General features: G+C 44.4%; 1 long non-coding RNA gene across 1 annotated transcript in view; it reads right to left on the bottom strand.

Annotated features, from left to right (window-relative positions):
• LOC146198513 (uncharacterized) overlaps positions 1 to 11,912 on the bottom strand; it is a 63,730-nt gene extending 51,818 nt beyond the window's left edge. Inside the window, exon 1 of the long non-coding RNA XR_014704719.1 lies at positions 11,761 to 11,912. This is a non-coding gene — a long non-coding RNA (uncharacterized LOC146198513). The remainder of the gene's footprint in view (positions 1 to 11,760) is intronic.
• Between the last annotated feature and the right edge of the window lie 502 nt (positions 11,913 to 12,414).

Genomic DNA, 12,414 nt, shown 5'->3' with positions numbered 1-12,414 from the left:
AATTATAAACTCGCAATAGCACACATATGTTCTAAAATCGCGTGTCATTGCATTGAAGATTTAATCATGATATCATCATCATCACCATTCACTTTGCTCCTGCTTTTTTTCACTCTGTCTCGCCTACCTTCTTGCTCTCAACAATCACGTATAACGAGCGTAAGATATAGTTTTCTGCCATTCTTCGCCTAAAGATATTTCGCAATCTCTCCAAAGTAATCAACTTTAACCTAATAAACCAAACTCTTGCCACACTTTTGGCTTGACTGGAAAGAGGAGTTTTCTTTAGCAAAGGCTTAGTCCCGTCGAAGTTGTCTTCTGAGTCCAGACATGATCCCGAGGGGAAATGAACGCCCAGCAATATCCGGCTCACAATGTCCTTGTTGTGGATAGTGCAATCGAGGCTTCGCGTAATAGGAACTTCGGATAAAGCTTTCGTGTCGAAAACTACCTTACAACGGTGGTTTTTCTATCATCATCATCATCTTAATAGAAAGGAGCATTTCCGGTGCTCCTTGCTGTCGACAAAAATAGCGACGTAACTTTGAGCTATGTTGTTGCGCAAAGCCTACTATTCGTGCTTCACGGAACGGTTCTTTCTCCCGCTTTCGTCCAGCAATCCGCCTTTTGCGCGAGTTTCCTGCGCATGCGCGAAGCCCCAGCGGCAACTGATGAAAACACATTGAGAGGCGTCGACGGCGCTTCTGGTCGCCGCACTCATAGCCAACGCACGGGGGCTGGAGGCGCGGTACGTTCACAGCCTCGGTAAAACGATGCCAACCACCTGTGCCGCTTACGGCTGCCACTGTCGAGGCGTGCCGGGATGCAAGACGCGTTTTGTTAGATTTCCTTCGGCGAGCCGCGACCTGCAACGGCGTGAAGCTTGGATTAGGGCAACCAAGCGTCAAGACGTGAATGGGCGACCTTGGCAGCCGACTGCGTGCTCTCGACTGTGCGAAAAACACTTCGTTACAGGTATGCATGCATCTAAAGGAAATGTGCATGATGAAAAGTATCTGCCGGAGTTTGCACCAAGCCTGTAACCCACCAGTGATAGCCGCAATGAGCACTTGTTCGGCGCGTCTGATGGCGATGTATTTTGTCGTTTGTTTTCTTTATGTGCAAAGGGGCCGGGTAGCGCAGATATCACAGGTGGCTGTGTGCGCTTGACCGTAATATTTAGCATGTTTTATCGCGACTGCCGCCTGACTAAAAAGAAGAAAAAAAGGGTGTTTGTTGTGATGCACCGCCGTTAGCGAGCCGAGTGGTTGAGCTGGTCATGACGCTCGCGAACGGCAGTGCATTAAAACGCCGTATTTTTTTTTTCTTTCTTGTTAGTGAGGTGGCAGTCACGATAAAACATGCTAAATATTACGGCCTAGCGCACACAGCCGCCTGTGATATCTAAGCTACCTAGCCGTTTAGCACATAAAGATAAGAAGGGACAAAATACATCGCCTTCAGGCCCCGGTGCAACTGAAGCAATCACGCACCGAAGAAATCCTCATTGCAGCTATCACTGGTGCGCTACAGCCTGGGTGAAAACTCCAGTAGGTACTTTTCATCATGCCTATTTCGCTTAGATGCATACATACCTGTAGTATCTGTGTTTTTGCCGCTCGGAGCATATGACGCACTTGACACTTGCACGACGCACAGTATTTTTTTTTTTTTTAATTAAAGGCTCGCCTTCGTGCACGCCAAAGCATCCGGATTTTGTTCCTTTGGTGTACGAATTATCAGATGCACTTCGTTAGGGAGCTTGATAATCGTAGTCTTCGTCCAACCGTTTGCAACGTCAAGGAAACCGCCCGGCACAATAAATGAGTCTCCTGGAGGGTTCATGCTCGTTCACTTGCAGAGTGGATCGCTCTGGACGTAGAACAGGGTTGGTTCCTGACCGAGATGCGCATCAGATATGTAGGAGATTCACATGTGTCACCAAGTTGTTGATTCCGCAGAAATCGCGGCGGAGGCAGAAATGAACGTTGGAGATCCTTTCACAACAGAATGACCATTCTCTGCGCACCGAGAACCTTTTCACCACTGCGACCACATCCGTTCTGACTCCTGAGGCCAGAAACCGGCTACAGCTCTGAATCATCCATTGCCAGAAAAAATGCAGCGCGTTTCCTGCAGGTGTGCATTCCGGCCGGGACAATGCCCTTTTCACGGGGTGTGTATATGTGACTCTCTGCCGATCTTCGTGGATGAAATCCTATAGCTGCACGGTTGTAGATGACGCGAGGAGGAAGCGACGCCCATTGCACCATGCCGGCGCCGCGGAGACCGCATTGTGCTCGGTAACTCAAGACACCCCGCGCATATGCGCCGCTCAAAGTCACAGGAGACGATTCCACCTAGCTCTGCAGCATCAACAAACCCCTGGCTGCTTTGCCCTTTGAGATCCCTCTCTCTCTCTCTGCCCCCACGCTCTCCTGTCTGCCGAAAACCTGCACGCTGAGAGCGTCTCATTCTGTCACGTCGAACACGGCCCGCGCTACACGCTCTTACAATACGAAGATAGTATATGCGTACGTGCGTTATGAGTGGATTGTGAAAACGCTCTACCTTCCCCCATACTGCGTGAACATGATATGCTGCAATCACTGTCACTACTTTCCGCTACGAGACCAAAAAAGGGGGGAAGCTTTCGCTTTCTACCAGCGTTGGCGTGGCCATTTCGTATGGTGTGCTCTCGCGTCGTCTGCTACACTGCCGCTCAATGTGTTTCCCGCCCGCTTCCGCATGATGGCGCCACATCCTCGCGCAAAAGGCGGATTGGAGAGCAACAAAAGGCGGAATCGGCATCTGCACAATCTTTTCGCAGGCGAAGGCACAAGGAAACAAGGTTACTTTGTGTCCTCTTATAAAGATTCATATTTTTATACAGCAGAAAGCAAAAAATTGCCTTTGTTAGCGAATTCCTATCGCGCTAAGATACGAGTACATGTAATCGAAACATACTGGTGGAGGAAAACCTTCTCTCAATAAGCACGTTACAAGGTGATAGAAAATGCAGCAAACACTTATAAGATTAGCACAATAATTTAGTTGTCAAATTAGCAATAGAGCCGAATAGCCAAGCTTTCTAAATAATTCATAAGCAACGTTTTTTTCCTCATGATATTCTGCTTTTGTGGCTCTGAAATCATTATAATGCACATTATAATAAAAATTCAAACTGCAAAGGATATGCAAAGTGATACGGTGGAAAATGAGGTGTAGATGTTTTAAATTCCTGCAGTTTCATAGTTAGGAAATCTGAAATTATAGCAAAATATATGATGATTGCTTTTTAAAATAGCAAAGTGTTCTATAGTCGAATGCAATTCGAGCCTGTAGCCGCCGCACGCAATTCCTCTGCGACAGAAAGGAGTCCCGCTGTTAAGCTTTTCTGCTTGCCTAAACAGAAGCTGGTCATCATGTAAGGTTACAGAAACAAGAATCACGATCCCTTTGTCACGCTCAGTGCATATGAAAGTGAAGTGCTCACGTTTTGGCTGAGTGGTACCCACGCCGCTTACCATTTCCCATAGTTAGCGACTGGTGATTTTCTTTAAGGTATCCTACCATAGAATGATATACTAGCAACGGTAGCGGTAAATTTTTATACAATAAAACTTGTTGCTGGGCTGGTTGGTGACACATTCTTCGAATACAAAAGGTAGCGCAAAAGGATGAGGACAGAGGAAGGGACAAACACAAACACTACTAACAGCTTGTTTTAGTAGCGTTCTAAAAAAACTACTAAAAATGTTTTCCAAAAGCGTTTCATAGTTTTAACATTAGGAAAAAGAATTTACATGGCTTAGAAAGTCATAATATTATTCCTTTTTTAATTGAAGTCACAAAAGGAGAATAATTCAGTGGGAATGTGATGGGTACAGGATGAGTGACAGCTTGAAGAATATTTGACGAAAAGACAAGGTGTTTCGTTCCTATTAAGACAAGGGTTGTAGAAGGCAGTAATGGGCTAAAAATAGTGTAACTGCCTGGTTTGAAGGCAATGATTGCGGTTAAATTTTAATTTATGCATTCTTCCAGGAGGAAGAGAGAAAAAGGCAGGAAGATGGGTGACTGCTTGTAGGAATATAAGCTTAGTAAAGATGAAAAATATAGCATTGCTATAAATGATGGTGCATTTCCGTATGACATGAGGTTAAAACGAATTCTTTTGGGGCAGGAATTGAGCATGCTGTCTGATATTCAATTATTTTCTAAAATTGCATAAATAAAAAATGGCAGGTTCAAGAAACGAAAATCAGCCCATTAAGACGCCCGAATAGAGATGTGCAAGTTACCCGTGAGGTGAAAAGGCTTTTATCAACCCGGTTTTAATAAGATTAATATGCTTAACTGTGTGCCGAAATTATACAGATTAGTCCTAGGATTTGGTAAAGTATCGTAGACAGATTATCGTGTGAGAAATTCCAAGTGTGATCTGCATAGAAGTATATTTAGCATGGCTAACTGAGTTAGACAGGTCGTTATTATATATTAATACAAGCAAAGATTAAAGATATATTGATGAATTCTAATCGTTTGAGCCTTTACAGATGGTGCGTTATTGTTCATACAGGTATATGAACTGTCCAGACACGGTCAGAAAAATATCTTTACGTTTCCGAGGTGAAACATGAGTAACTAAAGATATGAAGTTGAGCAGGAGCGCAAAGTGTTGAATTGTCTAAGATTTGGTTAGAGGTGTATATACTAATCCTATGAGAAAATCGTTGTTAATGACCTGCTTAATTTTGTAAGAAAATGAATTATTAAAGAAATTAGTTGCTGAGAGAAAACGAAAAACGTCCAATACAGGAAGCTCAGTCCTCTTGACAAAGCTACGTCCTCAACAAACACAGATGCGCATACTATGTTAAAGGGTTGCACTTCGTCAATGCTGCCGAAGAAAAAGCTATCTTCTGCAGACAGAATGAGACCGAATCGTTCCCAATAGATAAAGGAAAATGTTCAATTAAAAACACAGAAAGAGCACAAGGACACGCGCAGAGAATTCCGTGTCTTTATTTGGGCATTTCCTTAGCTTAAGTATGTAGGACCAACTCGCCTAACAACGCGCACGTTTATTATCGTTGCCAGTTGTTCATATTTCCTTGACAATGTATTCACTATAAAGTGATTGATTGGTTGCTTTGTTTGTTTGTTTTTTTAAGATACTTTAAGGTGCTTTAAGATACGCTGTAATGGAGAGCTCCGGAAATGTAGACCAATGAATTCTTTAGCGTGCATTGATATCGCACAGCACACGGGTGCCTTGTTTTTCGCCTCCATCGAAAAGCGGCCGCCGGAGCTTGGATTTGATCCCGAATCTCTGAGCACTGTAGTCGAGCATTCTAACCACTCCACCACCACGGTGAATAAATTGCTGACTTGCTTAGCAACGAGAATTATCTTTCTTTTTATGATCTTTGATACGTCTTGCTAAGTTAAAGCAAAGGATTTTTTTTTTTTATAAAAGTTTGTTTAGGCAGAAACGACTAACATATACTGCTTACCTATGTCCCTTTCCTGAAATTAATAACTTTGTCTCTACCCCGCCGGGGTGGCGCAGTGGTTACGGCGCTCGACTACTGTTCCCAAGGATGCCGAATTGAATCCCGGCCTCCGCGGCCGCCTTTCGATCGAGGCGAAAAGCAAGGTGCCCGTGTGCTGTGCGATGTCGGTGCACGTTGAAAAACCCCAGGTGGTCGAAATATCCGGAGTCCTCCACTACGGCGTCTCTCATAGACTGAGTCGCTTTGGGACATTAAACCCCACAAACCAAACCAACTTTGTCTCTTTTTATACCCGGAAGAGAAGAAATGGAGATAAAGGCTAGATTTCGCTTCATGAAGGCTACTTACCGTAATGGTCTGACTCAATATTGTATTGCTAGGAGCGACCAACTTCCACTACGGCGTCTCATAGCCTGAGTCGCTTTGGGACGTTAAACCCCACAAACCAAACCAAACTTAATACTCTAACTATCGTTAGCCATTCAGCCAAAAGCGGCCTATTTCTACAAAAGGAGTAACACCCTCCGCTTCAATCATTGCCATGTTTCGCAAGCACTGATGGTGCCTGTTCTCAAATTCCGTCCACGTAACCGATTATTGCTATGGCAACAAAGCCTAGCTTTTCTATAAAGGGTTACACTATGACTTGCTAACAGTAACAATGACTACCATGATTACCATGACTGAGCAATTCCAAGGTCAAAGCTAATTAGGTGTAATTAACACTAAACGAATTCTGACCGTGTCTGAACAGACATTAGCCTAATTACGTCTTCCTAAGCAAGCCTGAGAGTTGCTGGCTTAGTAAAGTCTTAAACTTCTAACTAAGCCTAAATATCTGATGCTAATTCCTGAGCCTATAGTTAAGTTTGGTTGGGCTAATAGTCTTAACTAATAAAGGCTATTCAGTTCGATAGCATTGTAGTTTTTCCAAGTAAAAATTACGCTGAGCTAGGTTGAACCGCTGTTTCTTTTTCTTCTTTTTTTTTTCTTTTTTGCTGCACATTTACCGACCGTTCGTCATTTTTCCACCGTTATTAATCGCGCCTCAATGAAAAGCAGTCACCATCGCAGCCTCTCTGCTTTCTTATTGCTTTTCAATTTTCTTCTTCCAGGCAGGCGAGGCAAGTATGTGCACAAAAACTGAAGAAGAGAAATGCTGCAGCTTTAAAAAAAGACAAAAAGGAGGGACAACACAACGCATGTTATGCAGGTCGCCTCATTTTGGACGCAACGCAGCCTCGCACAGTTTCCATGGTCTGCGCCGGCGTGATGAGAAAAGGCTGGCTCGCTGCCTCTCCACGAAGCCTGCCTCGCACGTGGACGTCAAGGGTGTCAAGGAAGCGAACCGAGCGGAGAATCGTCTGGGAAGGAAGTCGACGTTGCCGCTTGTATCTTCTCTAGTGCAAGTGAGCGAAGCTCGGTACATAGTACCTTGAGGCAGTATGTATCGTTTCCTGTTCACCTTGTCATATAAAGTGACAAGCACCCATGGATGACGAAAGCAACGGTTCCTCTCGAGCCCTTCCGAGAAACTGAGCAATCGTGATCACTTTCTTGTGCGTGTTTAATGATTTCTCAGAAACGGAATCATGAGGGGAGTAAATGGAACCTTGCGCAACCGAGATTTTGCGTAGATTGCTCGTGGTGTTTTCATGAAGGCGACAATTTACACTGAATCATAAGAAGTGGTTAGCTAACGCGCAAATAAACGTATATATTGTTTTTAGGTGACGGGAAGAGCACGGGAACTGGTTGGTTGGTACGTTAGGTTTTTTAGAGCATAAGCAATTAAGGCTATCACGCACCAAGCAAAATGTTAATAAATTGGTGGTGGCTTTTATTGCAGTGCATTTGCTCTATATTTTGTTTAAGACATTTTCTTCCTTCAAAGATCTAAAAACAAGCCAAATTATAGAAATTATGCATGTTCACCTAAGAGCAACATTGGGTGTAACGGGAATTCATAAAATTCATTTAAATATTTTTACCGAGTTTTTCGGGTCTTTTTTTTTTTTTTCTTCAAGAATATGAAACATGATGTACCATGAGGTCATCTCCACATATTTAACGAAGAGGTTTATCACTTTTATGCTGTTCGCGGTTCGCGCTTTTACATTCATCGTCATCAGCCGGACTATGCCCACTGCAGGGCGAAAGCCCCTCCCATTTTCTTCCAATTAACCCGGTTCTGTGCTTGCTGCATCCACTTGACCCCTGCGTATTTCTTAATCTTATCCACCCACCTAATTTTCTGCCGCCCCCTGCTATGCTTACCTTCTCTTGGAATCCAATTGGTTACTCTTAAAGACCATCGGGTATCCTCTCTTCGAACTACATGTCCTGCCCACGCCCATTTCTTCTTCTTAATTTCGACTACAATATCATTAACTTGAGTTATTTCTCTGACTCACTCTGCGCGCTTCTTATTTCTTAACGTTACACCTACCATTTTCCGTTCCATGGCCCTCTGCGTTGTCATCAACTTAAGTAGAAGCCTTTCTGTTAACCTCCATGTTTCAACCCCATAAGTTAGTACCGGTACAATGCAACTGTTATACATTTTCCTCTTTACTCTGAAGTGATACTTAATGGTATCACTGCTGCTAATAATGATGTTTGAGTACCTTCCAAATGCGCTCCATCCCAATCTTATTCTCTTAGTTATTTGCTCTTTGTGGTCTTGATTTACGGTCACTACCTGTCCTAAGTAGACATATTCGCCTACCACTCCTAACGCTTCGCTACCTATTTTATTCTGCTGTTCTCTTCCCAGGCTGTTCAGCATTGCCTTAGTCTTCTGCATATTAATCTTTAGGCCTACCTTTCTGCTTCTCCTGTCAAGATCATTTATCTTTATCTGCAGTTGGTCCCCTGAGGTACTTAACAAGGTAGTGTCATCAGCAAATCGCAGATTACCGAGATATTCTCCATCGACCCTGATGCATAACTGCTCCCATTCCATGTCTTTGAGAGATCGTGCCTCTTTACCTAACAGCTTTCTTAAACAGAAAGGGCTGGTGGGTTGATACCATGACCGTAGGTAGAGGGAGGTGCTTGTCTGCGCCGGCGCCTTAGGTCCTCAAGGCAACGAAAGAATGAAATAATGCGCCAAACACGAAATATGTGGGCAATGCGCGGAGAGCACCTTCACGATGCAAGTTGCACTTCAATGGCTCCTCGCGAGCGTCTGTGCTCCAGCGATGGCCAGCGGAGATACAGAACAAATCAAATTCCAGGTAATTCCCGACTTTGCAGCATACATCACCGCGGCAAAGGTGGGTAACAGAAGATCATTCGGACCTGGATTCGAGCACTCATACAAGGAGCTCGGGTTTCAGCAACCGCATTCTCAGCTACCTTGAAGATGCCATAGAACCGGGAAGAAAACTCTACGCATCGCGCTGCTGCTTGGGTCATTCCCCGTTTGCCATTTCTCCTCACAACTACGCCTCAAACATGTGCAGCTTTTCTGACCAGTTTTATGTGTGAGAAAGCTGTGAAATATTCTAAGCTGCTATTATGAATATATTAAGGCGAAAGTCTTTAATGGCTCAAACCGTCGATGTCCGTCCAGGCACATTATAGCTGTCAAATGACGACATGGCCCGAAACTGAAGCTAACTATGTTAACTCTAATTCTCCGTATCTAAAGTGAAGAAGATAGTTAAAACAAAGTAAAGAAATCTTGTCTCCATCGGGAATCGAACCATCATTCCTTGGATCCCCAGCCGAGCGCTCTGACCAACTATGCCACGGCCGGGATCGTGAAACGCACATCACAATTCTCCTTGTCTACTGTGAGGATGATAGCACCGATGACAATCACGCTACAATTTGTGATATTGAGAATGATAACTTTTGCCATGATAATGATGATGCATTTAGATGATAACGATAACGAGAGCAAACGTGTTGCACTGTGTGCACCAGCAACGCTTCGACTGCCGTGTAGATTCCAGTGCTCTCGGAATTTTTTGAAGCGAATGGCCCTGTCTTTCAATGCGCAGCATTTTTTTTTTCATTTGTCTCTCGCTCGTGTTGAGTAGATAATGCTGACACACACAAAAAAAAACAGTAGGAATTGTTTTGACGACAGTGGAAACGTTAATATCAACCAACCACGACTCTCTCGAAATAACAGCTGCGCAATCATTGATCGCGATAATTAAATTTTACGATGTGCATAAAACTTGTGTCCATATAAACAAAGTGTGGTTGAAAGATGCGTTTATCCAGAAATTTTGAGCATTCGCTACTCGAAGCAACTTCACGGTGAAGCAAGAGCGAAACGGAGAAGCTACAAGGGAGGTTGATTGACAACGCTTATCGGAAAGATTCGCTTCGATGAAAGACAAGCAACGCGAACACCCGGAATCCACGGACGGCTGCCCCCACGGAGTCTTTATGGAATGGTTACAGCTGTCGCGTAGTGAATGCGCTCAGCAATCTGAACGTGCAGTGTGTTGTCGCTATAAAAAGTGCAACACACTCGCGTTATCTCAAGCCAAAATGAGGGTTACGCATATATACCGGCCAAATAGAAGAGATGAAATATCGGTTTCACTGTGTGTGGAAAACTTGAGCGGAGAAATGCTTCTGTCGTACAAATGCCGTCGCCTGTCAAAATCTAAAGGAGTTTATTTGGAAATTTCGAACTTATTAGCATCTTAAACATGCGATGCCATCGCACAGCTCTCGGAAAGTTTTATTTTCTCTTGCCTTCATCGAAACGGCCACGCATTCGGGCTCGAAAGCCCAGTATGCTAACCACGCGCGTCAACCACGACAAATCAGACAGCGCTCTCTCTCTCTCTCTTCGATCTCCTTTAGCGCGGCACCTTTACAGCACTCGTTCAGAGGAGAACGCGAGAAAATCTGGTTTGGAGTGGTGGATAGATGGTGAGTGGAGTGGTGTATATTTGAAATGTAAATATATTGGGCTGAAAAATAATTGGGAACAGAACTGGGATTCCAGGATCCCGAGTCAGACGCGCTGGCCAAGGCCACTCTGCCCAAGGCCACGCTGACTCGTTCGTATGGTTTAGTCAAAGCAGGACTTTATATGGGATCTTTAACGTAACGTCGTATCTTACAACTACCCGCTAAATATTCCTGTGTGAAATAATAGAGAAGGTAGCCTAAGAATATGTCATTAAGTGAGTTGTAAAGTGAATGTAAAACGCATGTAGCCATTAATTTGACTGCGTCGTACCCTTAAAGGCGGAGCTTATGTGTGTCCCTCAATATTTTTTAATGTTTTAAATCAAGGGCTGGCAAGAAAGGGATGATTTTTTTTTCCATTTTTGTTAATCAAAAAAAAAAAAGAAAGTGGGCAACGAAAGCAGTGCATGCACTCTCCTGATTACCGATAAGTTCAAGCGGCTTGTTTTGTTTGTACTTTGCTGAGTGGCACAAAGTGGAAACCTTACTGCTGTTATCTTGCATTTGGCCTTCGCCGAGCGTAGCGGCTCAAATCTTCGTTGTAAGCTTGATAATCCGCACTGGGTTCTATCATAGTTATATTATCTCGTCAAGGCGGAGTGATATCGCGTACTGCTCATAACCGGGAAAACAATAAGCCCATTCAGTTAGCGACAAAATGTTTGTCACGCCGTGTTGTTTCACGAGAGCCCGGCGTGGAGTAGTGGTTTGCGTTCTCGATTTGGCACTGAAGGGATAGCGGTTAGCATCCCGATGAACACAGTTCTTTTTAAATAAATGTCAGTGGTGGTCTTGGCTTACAGCCACACTTTATCCTCTGATTCCTTGAAGGTGCGACACCATATGGGTAGCGCATGGTCTTTGCTTACTGAAGGCCAAACATGAGCCGTCGCTGACCTTGACCTGAGGTGGGTTAGTGAAGTTTTCGCTTGATACCAGGGGAATGCTCAAGTATCGCCTTAGTAGGCATGATAGCGCCTTTAAACCACATTTTCCTTCAGATAATTTTTGTTATATTTTTATCAATGATTTTTTGGGGGGAGGTGAGGGTGTGCAGTATTTCGCTTACTTTTTGGTGGGCACCAACATTTAATTTGTAAATTGCTTTATAGGAAAGTAAAGACGAAGTATCTATCACAGATTGCGGCGGACACCTCAACCGCGACGTGAGGAAAAGGACACCGCCTCAACTACAGGCCTCCATCTTAGGGTGCAAGCTCTACTGCTACCATTCACCAAGGTCATTCATCTGCGTAAGCTAGTTACTGCGCATGCGCAAATTTTATCTACCACTCACCACGGCTGCGCCGCGTACTCGCTCCTTCGGCTCGCCGCCGGCCGAACCATGAGGGAGATCAGCCTCGCAATCACGTCACCACCAGCTGCGCCGTGTGCTCCTCCTCCTTCTCGCCGCTGGTTTAAACCGGCACACTCTCCGCCTGGTGATGTTCTTTTAGAGAACAAGTACAGCGAAAAATAGGGGGGGGGGGGGGGGGAGGGGAAGGAGGGGGGGGGGACATCGTTACGACACGCACAAGAAGGAAGCAAGCAGCCACTGACACAAAGGAAAACATGCTGTATGTTTGTTATATCAATGTGAAGTATTACTTACAGATTAACTTCCAACCAGAGAAAGAAACAACACATGTTGCCAGTGGGATCCGATTTGGTGACCTCCGAATTTATCGTCCGATGCTCTACCACACAGCTATGCGACGGAGGTCCAATCTTCCATCTTCTATAGGTGTTTACACGCAACGTAAAGACACACGCGAGGCGAGCACCTCTGAAGCAAAAATTAGCATCACGACGGAATCTTAGTCCTTGTAGTAAATGTGTGCTAAACAGTATCTTACAATATCTCACAGATACCTCACAGTAAGTGTGCCCCCCAATCCTGGACCTCCCATGCGCTTCTTGTAGTAAAGCCCGCTTAGAAGCATAGTTCCCA

The sequence above is a fragment of the Amblyomma maculatum genome, chromosome 2 (genome assembly GCF_055883805.1).
Source record: "Amblyomma maculatum isolate TAMU_Amacu chromosome 2, ASM5588380v1, whole genome shotgun sequence".
In the NCBI taxonomy this organism is placed as follows: Eukaryota; Metazoa; Arthropoda; class Arachnida; order Ixodida; family Ixodidae; genus Amblyomma; species Amblyomma maculatum.
The sequence above is the reverse complement of the archived record's forward strand: the minus strand, read 5'-3'. Positions and strand labels throughout refer to the sequence as shown.